At 44.2% G+C, this 14,325-nt stretch overlaps 1 non-coding gene and 1 pseudogene across 3 annotated transcripts; one reads left to right on the forward strand and one right to left on the reverse strand.

Moving 5' to 3' along the window:
* Positions 1 to 3,763: 3,763 nt before the first annotated feature.
* Positions 3,764 to 11,538, forward strand: LOC144482304 (histone H2B pseudogene; annotated as a pseudogene). Of its 2 annotated transcripts, none has more exons than XR_013495926.1 (2): positions 3,764 to 4,453; positions 10,314 to 11,538. The product of XR_013495926.1 is annotated as a histone H2B pseudogene, transcript variant X1 (transcript). The 2 variants fall into 2 exon arrangements; XR_013495927.1 differs by lacking the exon at positions 10,314 to 11,538 and adding an exon at positions 5,295 to 5,323 and having other exon boundaries at positions 3,783 to 4,453.
* On the reverse strand, positions 9,951 to 10,022 carry trnam-cau (transfer RNA methionine (anticodon CAU)). The gene has a single exon. It is a non-coding gene; the product is annotated as a tRNA-Met (tRNA).
* Positions 11,539 to 14,325: the final 2,787 nt, after the last annotated feature.

Consider the following 14,325-nt stretch of genomic DNA (forward strand, 5'->3'; position numbering starts at 1 on the left):
GGTGTCAAACCCGCTGTCAATTTAGTTGAAACCCTCACCAACCAGACAACTGAACCATAAACCAACAACAATATTGTGCTTGGGGCCTGTGCTTGCAGAGCACAATGGATCAGAACTCCAGCAAGTGAACCTCTTGGCCATCTCTGCTGTGTGTGAGTGACACTTACTGTATGTGAGGAGCTGGCTGCAATTCTCCTTGTGTGAAAGAATCTCTCCATTTATTCTGCTGGTTTCAACTCTTTGCCTGTCAGAAGGAAAAATGTTGATTAAATTTAAGAGGATAGGTAGAAAATACGCTATACATTGAGTATTTTAGCAATTGCTTATCAAGCGCAAAGGAAGAACAGTCAAACAGAGTCAGTGTGTGATTCCACTGCCATTCTGCAGCACGTGCACTTAAATACAGCTAGAGACTGACAGATGCAGAATAAAATGAACACACTGATATTGTGGAGGAGAGGGATACATACAAAAATAAAACTAATACCACCAAGAAGAGAATTATTACTACATGCAATCACATGCACCACTTTTGGACAGACACACAATGAGACCCAGATACAGAATGAATCATAAACTCAGACATGTTCTCATCCATTCACAGATACAAATCCCACACTCACATGCTCTATCAGTGAGTAAATCCCACACTAAGTTCTTTGAGGGGGTAAAAGGAAGTTCGATAAAGGAGAACCAGTGTACGTGATTTATTTAGATTTCCAGAAGGCCCTCTGACACGGTGCTGAGTCGGAGACTGCTAAATAAGTTAAGAGTCCATGGTGTTAAGGGTAAGATCCAGGCATGGATAGAGGATTGGCTGACTGGCAGAAGGCAGAGAGTGGGGATAAAGAGGTCTGTTTCAGGATGGCAGCCGATGTTGAGTGGTGTGCCTCAGGGATCAGTGCTGGGACCACAACTTTTCACCATATACATTCACAATTTGGAAGCAGGAAGTGAAAGCTCTGTTGCTAGGTTTGCAGATGATACAAAGATATGGAGAGGGACAGGTAGTATTGAGGAAGCAGGGAGGCTGCAGAAGGACTTGGACAGGCTAGGAGAGTGGGCAAAGAAGTGGTAGATGGAATACAATGTGGAAAAGTGTGAGGTTATGCACTTTGGAGGGAGGAATGGAGGCATAGACTATTTTCTAAATGGGGAAATGCTGAGGAAATCAGAAGCGCAAAGGGACTTGGGAGTCATTGTTCAAGATTCTCTTAAGGTTAACTGGCAGGGTCAGTTGGCAGTTCGGAAGGCAAATGCAATGTTAGCATTCATGGCGAGAGGGATACAATACAAGAGCAGTGATGTACTTCTGAGGCTGTACAAGGCTCCAGTCACACCCCATTTGCAGTATTGTGAGCAGCTTTGGGCCCCGTATCTAAGGAAGGATGTGCTGGCCTTGGAAAGGGCCCAGAGGAGGTTCACAAGAATGATCCCTGGAATGAAAAGCTTGTCATATGAGGAACGGTTGAGGACTCTGGGTCTGCACTCATTGGAGTTCACAAGGATGAGGGGGGACCTTGTTGAAACTTATAGGATACTGTGAGGCCTGGATAGAGTGGACATGGAGAGGTTATTTCCAAAATCAGGAAAAACTAGAACCAGAGGGCACAATCTCAGGCTAAAGGGACGATCCTTTAAAACAGAGATGTGGAGTAATTTCTTCAGCCAGAGACTGGTGAATCTGTGGAACTCGTTGTCGCAGAAGGCTGTGGAGGCCAAGTCATTGAGTGTTTTTAAGACAGAGATAGATAGACTTGATTAATAAGGGGACCAGGGATTATGGGGAAAAGGCAGGAGAATGGGAAAGAGAAAAATATCAGTCATGATTGGCGGACCAGACTCGATTGTCCGAGTGGCCTAATTCTGCTCCGATAACTTATGGTCTCACACGCTGTATCAGAGTGAGTAAATCCCACACACACACACACGGTATCAGAGAGTGAGTAAATCCCCCCCACACACACTGTATCAGAGAGTGAGTAAATCCCAAATTCACACACTGTATCAGAGAGTGAGTAAATCCCACACTCACACACTGTATCAGAGAGTGAGTAAATCCCACACTCTCACACTGTGTCAGAGAGTGAGTAAATCCCACACTCACGCTGTATCCGAGAGTGAGTAAATCCCACACTCACACTATATCCGAGATTGAGTAAATCCCACACTCACACTGTATCAGAGAGTGAGTAAATCCCACACTCACGCTGTATCCGAGAGTGAGTAAATCCCACATTCACACACTGCATCAGAGAGTGAGTAAATCCCACACTCACACTGTATCAGAGAGTGAGTAAATCCCACACTCACGCTGTATCAGAGAGTGAGTAAATCCCACACTCACACTGTATCAGAGAGTGAGTAAATCCCACACTCACGCTGTATCCGAGAGTGAGTAAATCCCACATTCACACACTGCATCAGAGAGTGAGTAAATCCCACACTCACACTGCATCGGAGAGTGAGTAAATCCCACACTCACACTGTATCAGAGAGTGAGTAAATCCCACACTCACACTGTATCAGAGAGTGAGTAAATCCCACACTCACACTGCATCAGAGAGTGAGTAAATCCCACACTCACGCTGTATCCGAGAGTGAGTAAATCCCACATTCACACACTGTATCAGAGAGTGAGTAAATCCCACACTCACACTGTATCAGAGAGTGAGTAAATCCCCCCCCCCCCCCCCCACCCCCACACACACTGTATCAGAGAGTGAGTAAATCCCACACTGCATCAGAGGGTGAGTAAATCCCACGCTCACACACCGGATCAGAGAGTGAGTAAATCCCACACTCACACACCGGATCAGAGAGTGAGTAAATCCCACACTCACACTGTATCAGAGAGTGAGTAAACCCCACACTCACACACTGTATCAGAGAGTGAGTAAATCCCACACTCACACACTGTATCAGAGAGTGAGTAAACCCCACACTCACACACTGTATCAGAGAGTGAGTAAATCCCACACACACACTGTATCAGAGAGTGAGTAAATCCCACACTCACACACTGTATCAGAGAGTGAGTAAATCCCACACTCTCACACTGTATCAGAGAGTGAGTAAATCCCACACTCACACACTGTATCAGAGAGTGAGTAAACCCCACACTCACACACTGTATCAGAGAGTGAGTAAACCCCACACTCTCACACTGTATCAGAGAGTGAGTAAATCCCACACTCTCACACTGTATCAGAGCGTGAGTAAATCCCACACTCACACACTGTATCAGAGAGAGTAAATCCCACACTCACACTGTATCAGAGTGAGTAAATCCCACACTCTCACACTGTATCAGAGAGAGTAAATCCCACACTCACACTGTATCAGAGAGTGAGTAAATCCCACACACACACTGTGTTAGAGAGTGAGTAAATCCCACACTCACACACTTTACCAGAGATTCACAGTTCCTGAAGGAATCCCACTCTCCCGCACAGTCCCTCTGTGGAGAACGGTCCCTCACACCGACAGTCAGGGGACATTTCCCGGTGGATCTTTACACACTGACAAACTGGCGCTGGAGATTCTTTGTAAAATGTATTTCCTGATTTAGTAAGGAGGCTTGTGATTGGCGGAAACACCTCAATCAGATTGGTCTGTTTTCATATTCACTCAAATGAATCCCTGATAAGTGACTGTAATAACTTTCAAAATGTCCAATCACAATCATTGCTTTCCCAATTCCTCATTAGCATAGTTCTGTGGGACTGTCTATTTAATCAGCGCTCGGAAGGGGTTTGCTTTATTTCTGCGTGAAATTGAAGATGGCTGATGAGAAGAAACCAACATCGAAACCAGCTCCCAAGAAGGGAGCGAAGAAAGTGATTAAGAAACCGGGAACAAAGGGCGGCAAGAAGCGGCGAAAGTCGAGGAAGGAGAGTTACTCCATCTACATCTACAAAGTGATGAAGCAGGTTCACCCCGACACCGGCATCTCCTCCAAAGCCATGAGCATCATGAACTCGTTCGTGAACGATATTTTCGAGCGCATCGCGGGTGAGGCTTCCCGCCTGGCCCATTACAACAAGCGCAGCACCATCAGCTCCCGGGAGATCCAGACCGCCGTGCGCCTGCTGCTGCCCGGGGAACTGGCCAAGCACGCCGTGTCGGAAGGGACAAAGGCGGTGACCAAGTACACCAGCTCCAAGTAAAACTCCCCCATGGACTGAAAAACACCCCAAACACAACGGCTCTTTTAAGAGCCACCCACAATCTCTGTGAAAAAGCTGCGCCATCTTTTCCCTTATTGAGTGAATGAGAAATGTCTTTCTGGAGGATCGAGATTTGTCCCGGTGCAGAATGCTGTGAATGGGACTTCATATCCGCCCCTCACACACACTTTCACATTGAAGGGACAATCAAACTGAACTGAGAGCAGATTTTAAATCCCAGTCTGGGGATCGTCACGGACAATGGGCAGAAAAAATATCAGGAGGTAATTATTTAAATTTGATTCTAACTATATTCAGAGTTTCACGACTCTGAATTAAATTATTATTTTTTTCTCGGGCGATCTGGGAGCCGCTCCCGGAACAGATAAAGGCGGGAATGAAGAGGTTATTCTCGGGCTGATCTGTTTATTCCGCAGCTTTCCCAGAGGACGGAATCACTGAGATTTCTGCACACACAGGACCTGAGTCCATTGCAGCGCTTTTCAGATCTGTCTCCCCCAGGCCCTCCTCCTTCTCCGGTGACAAAGCTGCCTTGTTCCACCGGCGGGATAGAGTCAGGGATTCTCTCCGCACTTCCCATTGTAACATTCTCGGCCGCTTTCAGGGGATAGGATCAGAAATCAGCCGTTTCTCTCTGTCCCTGTGAAGCCTGTGTGAAGGGGTTGGTTGGTGATCTCTTTGGTTCTGCTTTTTTCACTGAGCTGAGATTTGCTCCGTTTTAAATTGCTGAACGGGGTCTGATTACCGCGGGTTATAGATAAGAGATTGAGAAATTCAAACTGTTCCTACAATAGCGCCAGGATTCTGTGAGGGAAAATACAATAAACAGATTATAAAGTGTGAGATTGAAATAGTTTCCTGAACATTCAGGCGTTCCGTTATTTTTTTATTTTTTCTGCACTGAAATTGGCGGGTTTTTCCAATTTGAAAATGTGAACCAATCAAAACCTCCCATTTCTTCGACCTGGCACTCCGATTGAAATGTGAGTGACCAATCAGAGCTGGAGTCTGGCTGCAGCCTCACAAACCGCTCACAATGATTATTAATAGAGATTAAACTGACGGAATCTGTATTTGAGATATTAAATGTACTTTGTTTCCCAGACAAATATTTGACAGATCCAAAACAAACGTGATATTTCCTCCACACAAGTTACAGGGGAAATTGTCGCCAACTCCTTCTCACACACAGTCCGTACATTGTCACTGACAGCTCAGAGACACAGACAGCTGATCAATTCCACAGACCCAAACAGCAGGAGAGACAGATGATGTGCCTATTTGACAGCCAGTTCTCGTACCAGAATGGCCGAGTGGTTAAGGCTTAAGATCCAATGGCCATATATCTGCGTGGGTTCGAACCCGACTCCTGGTAAATGAATTTTTAACACTACAGTCTGCACCCTCTCCTTTCCTTCTCCCCTCTACTCTACGAACGGTATGAATTCGTCCGTTTTACGCAAGAAGCAATACCTTTCACTGTATACCAATACATCAAATCAAACTCAGTGCCATTGATAGGGGGATCCATAAATCCCAGTCCAAATTCTCACCTAATATTGGATCATCACTGTGTCAATCCCACAATAGAGCAGCCACAGCTCCAAATTCAATATCTGAGAAAACTGACAAATGGTTTTCGGTTAAAAGTTACACAATGCACCTTAATAATGTACACTGAGATTCGAGTTAAATACCACCCACATCAGGGGTTTAAAAGTGGCCCATAGTTTGTATCCTCACAAATACATTCGATACAAAGCCTCATCTCAAATACATTCTCAGATTGAGATATTCTGAGAGCGAGTATAACCTGAGATACAAATTCAGATTCCAGTTGAAAACTCACCCAGATTATGAAACTTAAAGTTACAATATCAATTTGATTACTTTGAATTGAACGATAGCTTATTAACTAATCCTAACTCCCCACTCACACTGAGCCAGATAGACGATACTATATGAATTCCAGACTGAGTTTCCTTTTACATTCATGTCAAAATTCTTCCTCAGAATCAGGCTGAGTGTCACAGATCAAATCAATGTGAACAACCTGAGTGAAGCTTGCATAGCAATCCAGTATCAGATTGAAGGATACATTATCTTTCACAATTGTGTTCAGAGTGACACAGATTTAATGTTGGGCCGAAATTCACATACATTGTTTGCTTCAAACCTACCACATCAGTGGCCTGTTGCTTTGCTGGAAATTTATATAGAATGAATCCAAACTTATAAATAGATTGAAGATTACATGATGAATCCCATGCTCACATTGAGTCATAGACTCTGACATACACACGATAATTCTCACACATGTGCTCAGTGTTAGATGAATGAATCTCATGCTGCACACACAGCACCAGGGACTGAAAGTTACATCTGATTATCACACTTACATTGCAGTATCCCAGACATTGAGTACCAGTGACAGATTCAGAATGATCCCACACTCACACACATTATGACAGTCTGACCAATACACATGATTTGCACCCTTTAGAAACAGCAGCAGATATACTCAGATGCTGAATGAACCCCAAATCACGTATGGTACCAGAGACAGAAACATAAATCCTTCCCTAATATTCCATCTTTGTGACAGATCAGAATGCCTGCCAAACTCATACAATTTCAGAGAATACTGAATACTGCACTCGTGAGGTACCAGAAAGATTCCTATTCAGAATTGTGTTTAAATTCATATACAATAGCACTGACTGATAGTCACACACACAAACACACACACACTAACTGAAATGGAGTCTTTAAGCCAAAGGTAGATAGATTGTTGATTAGCAAAGAGGTAAAAGGTATTAAGGTTAGACAGGAGTGTGGAGTCGATGTTCAAATCAGATCAGCCATGATGTTATAGAATGGAGGAGCAGACTCGAGTGGTCTATTCCTGCTCAGATTTTGAATGTTCACACATGCTATTCTTAAGAGATTCAGAATGAGTCCCAAATTCACTTGCAGTATCAGAAAGTAACTGATAGACAAAATCCCTTGCTCAACTACTGTTCCAAACACAGGTTCAAATAATGACGCAACATGCATCCTGCAGCAAAAAATGCAAGATACATATGGCATATGGTACAGATATATTGCACCAGAGAATGACAGATACAGAATGAATCCAGCCACAATGAAGGAACAGCGATATATTCCTAAGTGAGAATGGTAAGTGACTTGGAGGGGAAGGTCCATTTAATGGTGTTTCCATGAGTCAACTGTTCTTGTCCTTCTCTCGACGGTAGTGCTCTTTGGTTTGAAAGATGCTACTGAAGGAACATTTGTGAGTTCCAGTAGCTCATCTTGGAGGTAGTAAGTACTGCTGCCACTGTGTGTCAGTGGTCAAGGGCATGTGTGTTTACAGATGGGATGTCAATCATGAGGGATGCTTTGTCCGGGATGGTGTCAAACCTCTTGAGTGTTGCTGGTGCTGCATTAACCCAGGCAAGTGGAGATTAATCCATCATACTCCTGATTTGTGCCTGGTAGATGGTGAACAGTGTTTGGCAGTCAGGATCTTTGTTACTCACCATGGGATTCTGTGTCTCTGACCTGCCTTGTAGCCCTTGTATTACATCGCTAGTCCAATTGAAGGTCATCACAAAGATATTGATATAATTTCATTTAATGTCAAGGGACAATGGTTAGATTCTGTCTTGCTGGAAATGGTCTTTGTCTGGTACATGTGTGGTGTGATTGTTATTTGCCACATCTCAGCCCAAGCTTGGATACTGTCCAGTTCTTGCTGCATTTGGGAATGGGCTGCTTCGGTAACTGAAGAGTCCTGAATGGTGCTAAACATTGCACAGTCATCAGCGAGCATCTCCAATCTGACCTTATGGTGGAAGGGTCTGGGACAGTAACTTGACAAACTCGGGAAATGGTCTCCTGAGGATGAAATGACTGACCACCACAACCATCTGGCTTTATGCTGGATGAAGTTCTAACCAGTGGAGAGGTTTCCATGATTCCCATCGACTTTGCTTTTGCTGAGGATCCTTGATGCTGAACTCGGTCAAATCCTGTTTTGATGTCAAGGGCAGTCACTCTCATCTCATCTCAGAGGATCGTTAGTCAGTGGAATTCCCTTCCCCAGACAACAGTTGAGACTGGATCATTGAATATGTTCTAGGCTGAATTAGACAGATTATACAAGGGAGTGAATGATTGCTGCAAAAGTTCGAAAAGTCGAATTGCAGCCACAATTATTTTAGTTATGATCTTTTTCCTTGGTCCATTCATAGGATGTGCGCATCACTGGCCAGCATTTATTACCCATCCACGTATCGAGTCAACCACATTGCTGTCGCTCTGAAGTCACATGTCGGCCACACAAGGTAATTTCATTAGATTTCCTGCCCTAAAGCACATTAGTGAACCAGATGGATTTTTCCAACAATGGTTCCATCGCCATCACTAGATTCTTATTTTCAAATTACTTTTGATTGAAATCAAATTCTACCATCTGCTGTGGAGGGTTTCGAACCTGGGTGCGCAGAACATTAGCTGAGTTTCCAGATTAATAGTCTAGCGATGATACCACGAGACCATCGCCTCCCCTTCTTGAATGATGATGCAGGACTGAGGGGCTGAATGGCCTGACTCCTGTCCGTATTTCTAATATGATAGTAACCGTCATAATTGATTCCATTTTATTTTGATTTTTGGTTTTCATCTATATTTTCTCTTGATTTTGCTTTCAGCTGGCAGTTGTTCATCATTCTTCAATTCACACCTCCTTCAGACACATCTCTGTTTGCTGTTACTTGTTCCTTTCCCACTCCCTTTAGCCTTGCAGCACCAATTCTTTTATTACTTAATCACTCCTGCCCTCCACCTTGCTTTGGAAAGCACAAGACAAAAGGTTCCACTAATATTAGTAATGAGGCAGGAGCAGGATTAATTAATAATCTGACAGTAAATAAACATCAAACACTGAGTGACCACAATATGTTAGAGGCAGACATTCAGTGCGTGGAGAAAGGACACACGCAGGTCACAGTTTTGACCTTAAGTAAGGCCGAGAAGGGTGAAATGTGTTGTAAACTGAACACGTTAAAATCCGTCCAGCTATGAAGAGGCCAATCAAGGGAACAATCAGAGAGACTGAAAAAAGTATTTCATACAATGTGTATCTAATGCAAGCCTGAAGAAAGGAAACTTCACTTTCTCAGTTTATGGTAATTTTGGGAACTGAATTTCATGTTTTAAACCAGTAATTAAGAAAAAAATAGTGATTTCTGTCCAAATAAGGATTAACTCTGTCTTTAACGTGATGCTGTGTCCACTGTGCTGATATTCTTGTCCTTCTGAATAGTACATGTCACAGGGAGCACGCTGCTGCCCATATAAGCATGGTGGCTTACTGCAGAGTGCCCCGGAGATCAGAAATAGTGCAGTTAATATGTCTAAACTTCACTAGATTGTTTTCATTTTCAGAAAATAGCTTTTTTTCTATTCGGACAATCATAGAGTGATGGTGAATAATTCAAGATCATTCGGATCATCACGCCTGTGTCAGCTGTTTGGGAGAAACGGGCTGAAAGGGAAAAACCTTGGCTTGTGTATCTTTGCAACATTTACAGCTTGTGTCCGTGTGTGAGTAAATGGCATTTTAGCGATCTGTTGTTCATTCAAATGTTAACTAGTAGCGAGAAGCGGAAGAAAATTACAGCATCCTGGGCGGAAATGTCAAATCATTTTGAAAGAGCCGCTGAGGAACTATTTTTGCTGTTGCTCAAAACGTAATAGCAGAGAATGGTTTCGATCCATCGACCTCTGGGTTATGGGCCCAGCACGCTTCCGCTGCGCCACTCTGCTCCACAATTAAAATTGCCTGCGAGCTATTGTGAATGTGTCACAGGTATTCACTTCCGTGTTCATCATTGGAGTGCATGCGCTCGGCTGCTCCCCCTGGCGCCACAATTCCACTGTCACCAAGAATGGAAAACACAGAAAGACACACAGACGAAGCGACAGATAGTCAGGATACACAAGATCACACACAGGCAAAGGAGAATGGACTGAGTGGTCATTAATGTAAATCCCAAGATGTCTCCTGTTTCTAACCACCTTCTTCTTGTTTAATTCTGCTTCCTTGTTTCTAAATAGATCCTCTGCTGTGGAACTGCGATCTCTGCTGTGGAACTGTGATCTCTGCTGCGGAACTGTGATCCCTGCTGCGGAACTGTGATCCCTGCTGTGGAACTGTGATCCCTGCTGTGGAACTGTACTTTCTGCTGTGGAACTGTGATCTCTGCTGTGGAACTCTTTTCCCTGTTGTGGAAAAGTTCTCAGTGCTGTGGAACTGTGCTCTGCTGTGGAACTGTGAACTCTGCTGTGGAACTGTGCTCTCTGCTGTGGAACTGTGCTCCCTGCTGTGGAAATGTGCTCTCTGCTGTGGAACTGTGCTCTCCGCTGTGGAACTGTGATCTCTGCTGTGGATCTGTGATCTCTGCTGTGGATCTGTGATCTCTGCTCTGGATCTGTGATCTCTGCTGTGGAACTGTGATCTCTGCTGTGGAACTGTGCTCTCTGCTGTGGACCTGTGCTCTCTGCTGTGGAACTGCGTTCTCTGCTGTGGAACTGCGCTCCCTGCTGTGGAACTGCGCTCCCTGCTGTGGAACTGTGCTCTCTGCTGTGGAACTGTGCTCTCTGCTGTGGAACTGTGATATCTGCTGTGGTACTGTGATCCCTGCTGTGGAACTGTGATCTCCGCTGTGGAACTGTGATCTCCGCTGTGGAACTCATTTCCCTGTTGTGGAAAAATACTCTCTGCTGTGGAACTGTGCTCTCTGCTGTCAAACTGTGATCTCTGCTGTGGAACTGTGCTCTCTGCTGTGAAACTGTGCTCAGGGGTTAGATTTTCCACTCTCCAAACTGCTTAGACTGTTAAAGAATGTAGAGAATGTTGGATCCATTATTCCCATTGCCACTTCGTTTAGAACCCTGTGATGTAGATTATTGGGCTTTGGAGATTTTTCAGCCCTCAGTCCCATTAATTTCTCCAGCACTATATATTTTAGTAATATTAAATCCCCCCAATTTCTAGACCATGGTTCCCGAGCATTGCTGGGAAGTTATTTGTGTGTTTCTCCATGAAGACAGCATGAAAACACTTATTTAATTGCGCTGCCATTTCCTTGTTCTCCATTATAAATTTGCCCATATCCGAATGCAAAGCACCTAAATTTATCTTTGTTATATTTTTTCACATACTAACATAAGCTTTAACAATCCAATTGTAAGCGACTTGCAAGTTCACTCTCGTACAGCATTTTATCCCTCTAATCAATCTCTTTATCCTCCTTTCCTAAAATAAAAACTGTTCCCAATCCTTTGGGTTTCAACTTTTTCTTTCAACTTTATAAAAATCATCATCAGATCTAATAATACCTAATTTTATTAGCCATGATTGGGTCATTTTTCCTGTTATGTTTCTGCGACTGAAGGAAATGTACAACTGTTACAATGCAAGCATTTCTTCCTTAAATATCAGACACTGTCTATCCACCTTCGTGCCCCTTCATCGAGTTCCCCAATCTATTTTAGCCAACTCACCTGTAATACATTCTGAGTTTCCTTTGTTTAGAGCTGGGACTTCAGTTTAAGCTTGGATTTGAATCTTTGTTCTGCCTGAAGACAGGTGTTTCACAAAGCAGACACTCAATCTATCCAACCCAGAGCAAACCACATTGTGAGCATTGAATGTATTCTACAAAATTGAAACATAAAACGTTCAGATACATCAATATTTCTCCTGGCCGTATAATTAAGGTCTTGAACAATGCGTACTGATAATGGAGCTTTCCATTTGAGAAATTCTGATATTTCTTCCTTTTTCCTCAGCCACTGATCTCCCCACTCTGTGGCTGACAGCATACTCATCTGTGTCTGCTCTTGTCCCACACCTCTGCTCTCACCCCGTCTCTATCTTCTCTATATTATGATAATGCTTCCTCCTTTAAATTACCAACTTTTTCAATGGATTAGCTCTCAGCATTTTTACCACCTCCAGCTTGTGGGATGCTGTCACCAAACATTCCTTCCCCTCCGAATACCACAGTCCTTTTCTAACAGCTTCTACTAGTCGTTTTGACTTTCCATGGCACCTGTCAAGGTGCAACAACAGGCCTTTTACCTCTTTTCTCCTCATCAGAAACCCCCTCAATGAATCCTCCTGGACTAATCATTTAAATGTAGTGTGCTGTATTTGCTGCTCACAATGTACTCTGCTCTACATTCTGATGACAGATGCACAGATTGTGGAACATTTCCATTCAGTCCACAAGTATCACACTATTTGTGATAATTCCTATCATTTTAATTCTGTGCTTTGCTCACACTGATCATTCTGTCCTTGGTCTTCTCTAGTGCTCCAATGGAACTCATGCACCCCTCTTGACGACACAGTGCTCACTATCTTTACTTGTACTCTTACTATTTCCTTTAGACTGTTTGCCATTTTATGCACTTGTGTTGCACACAATCACAAACCTCCCTTTTGGTTTTTTTTTGCCATCTGCCGTTCTCCGTAGCATTTTCTTAAAATCTTCGCTCACATTTGTAACTTTCACCAGTGCTGATGAAAGGATGTTGATCTGTAAGTTTAAACCTGGTCACTATTTACCCCCGCAGGTGCATACTTGTTGTGTACATCCAGATTTTCAAAATGAAGTTTGTACTTCCAGCATTCATAGCTTTTGATGTCGGCAGGCACGTTAACAGGAGTTTTCATGGAGGTGTTCAAAATCATGGACAGCTTTAATAGAGTAAATTGGCATAAATTGTTCCTGTTACATGAGGACACTGATTCATTACGATTTGTTAAAAAAGTAAAGAGATTGTGAGCAAACACATGTTTACTTACATCGGTAGCTAGTTTCTGTGAATCCTGAATACGCTGTCTAAAAACTGGGGAATCTGATGCAAAATTTTTTCAAAGAGCAGTTGGAGAAAAACCGTTTTAAAGGGCGAATTTTAGGGCATAAAGAGGAAATGGGACGGATTCGCTACGAAATCTCTGGCAGAGTTCCGATGGGTTTAAATATAACCCCATATGCTGTATTATTCCATGAAATGGTGGGCAGCGTAACCCAAGATGCGCCGCGAGCGTGAATACGATATATATCATTCAGAATGATCCGCACTGCGCAGGCGTCGGGATGCTCCGCCCCGGAGGCCGCCTGTCTGCGCGTTGCAGCTCCCGGAAGCTGAGCGGAACTGTGCAGGCGGAACTGTGCAGGCGCAACAGCGGAGAGTCTCAGCGGCTCTCAGAGCCCGAATCAGCGCCGCCGGGCTCGGCGGACGTGCGGCGAGGGAGCCGGGGGCGCGGCACCATGAAGCGGATGGTGCAGCGAGGCCATCCTCACCGCCCCATATGGAATAGTGTGAGTGAGAGTGTGGTGAACCATCGTTGGTTCCCACTGGATAGTGCTGAGCCAGGGGCTGGCCAGTACTACAAGGATGTACATATGTTACTGTTGGGTTGTGCTATTGTTGCTGTTGGGGTTAGGGTGGGGTTGTTACACCTTTGTACTGTCGTGTTGTGGCACATCCCAGTCGGGCTCCGCCTCCTGGTAGAGGTATAAGAGTCCCTGCTCTGGCCGGGACCCCTTCAGTCTGGGATAGTGTATATAAGTTCTGGCAGCTTCGTTACAGTAAATAAAATTGATGCGCTACTCAAACACGAGGCCTGAAGCTCAGTAAATGAAAGGCTTTTATTTACTGTAACGAAGCTCCCAGAACTTATATACACTATCCCAGAATGAAGGGGTCCCGGCCAGAGCAGGGACTCTTATACCTCTCCCAGGAGGCGGAGCCCGACTGGGATGTGCCACAACACTACAGTACAAAGGTGTAACAACCCCACCCTAACCCCAACAGCAACAATAGCACAACCCAACAGTAACATATGTACATCCTTGTAGTACTGGCCAGCCCCTGGCTCAGTACTATCCAGTGGGAACCAACGATGGTTCACCACAGAGAGGAAACAGAGAGCAGTGGTTAATGGTTGTTTTTCAGACTGGAGGAAGGTTTCCAGTGGAGTTCCCCAGGGCTCGGTGTTAGGAGCCCTGCTCTTCCTGATATATATTAATGACACACACATTGGTGTACAGGA

Source organism: Mustelus asterias, unplaced genomic scaffold, assembly GCF_964213995.1.
Source record: "Mustelus asterias unplaced genomic scaffold, sMusAst1.hap1.1 HAP1_SCAFFOLD_35, whole genome shotgun sequence".
NCBI classification, from domain to species: Eukaryota; Metazoa; Chordata; class Chondrichthyes; order Carcharhiniformes; family Triakidae; genus Mustelus; species Mustelus asterias.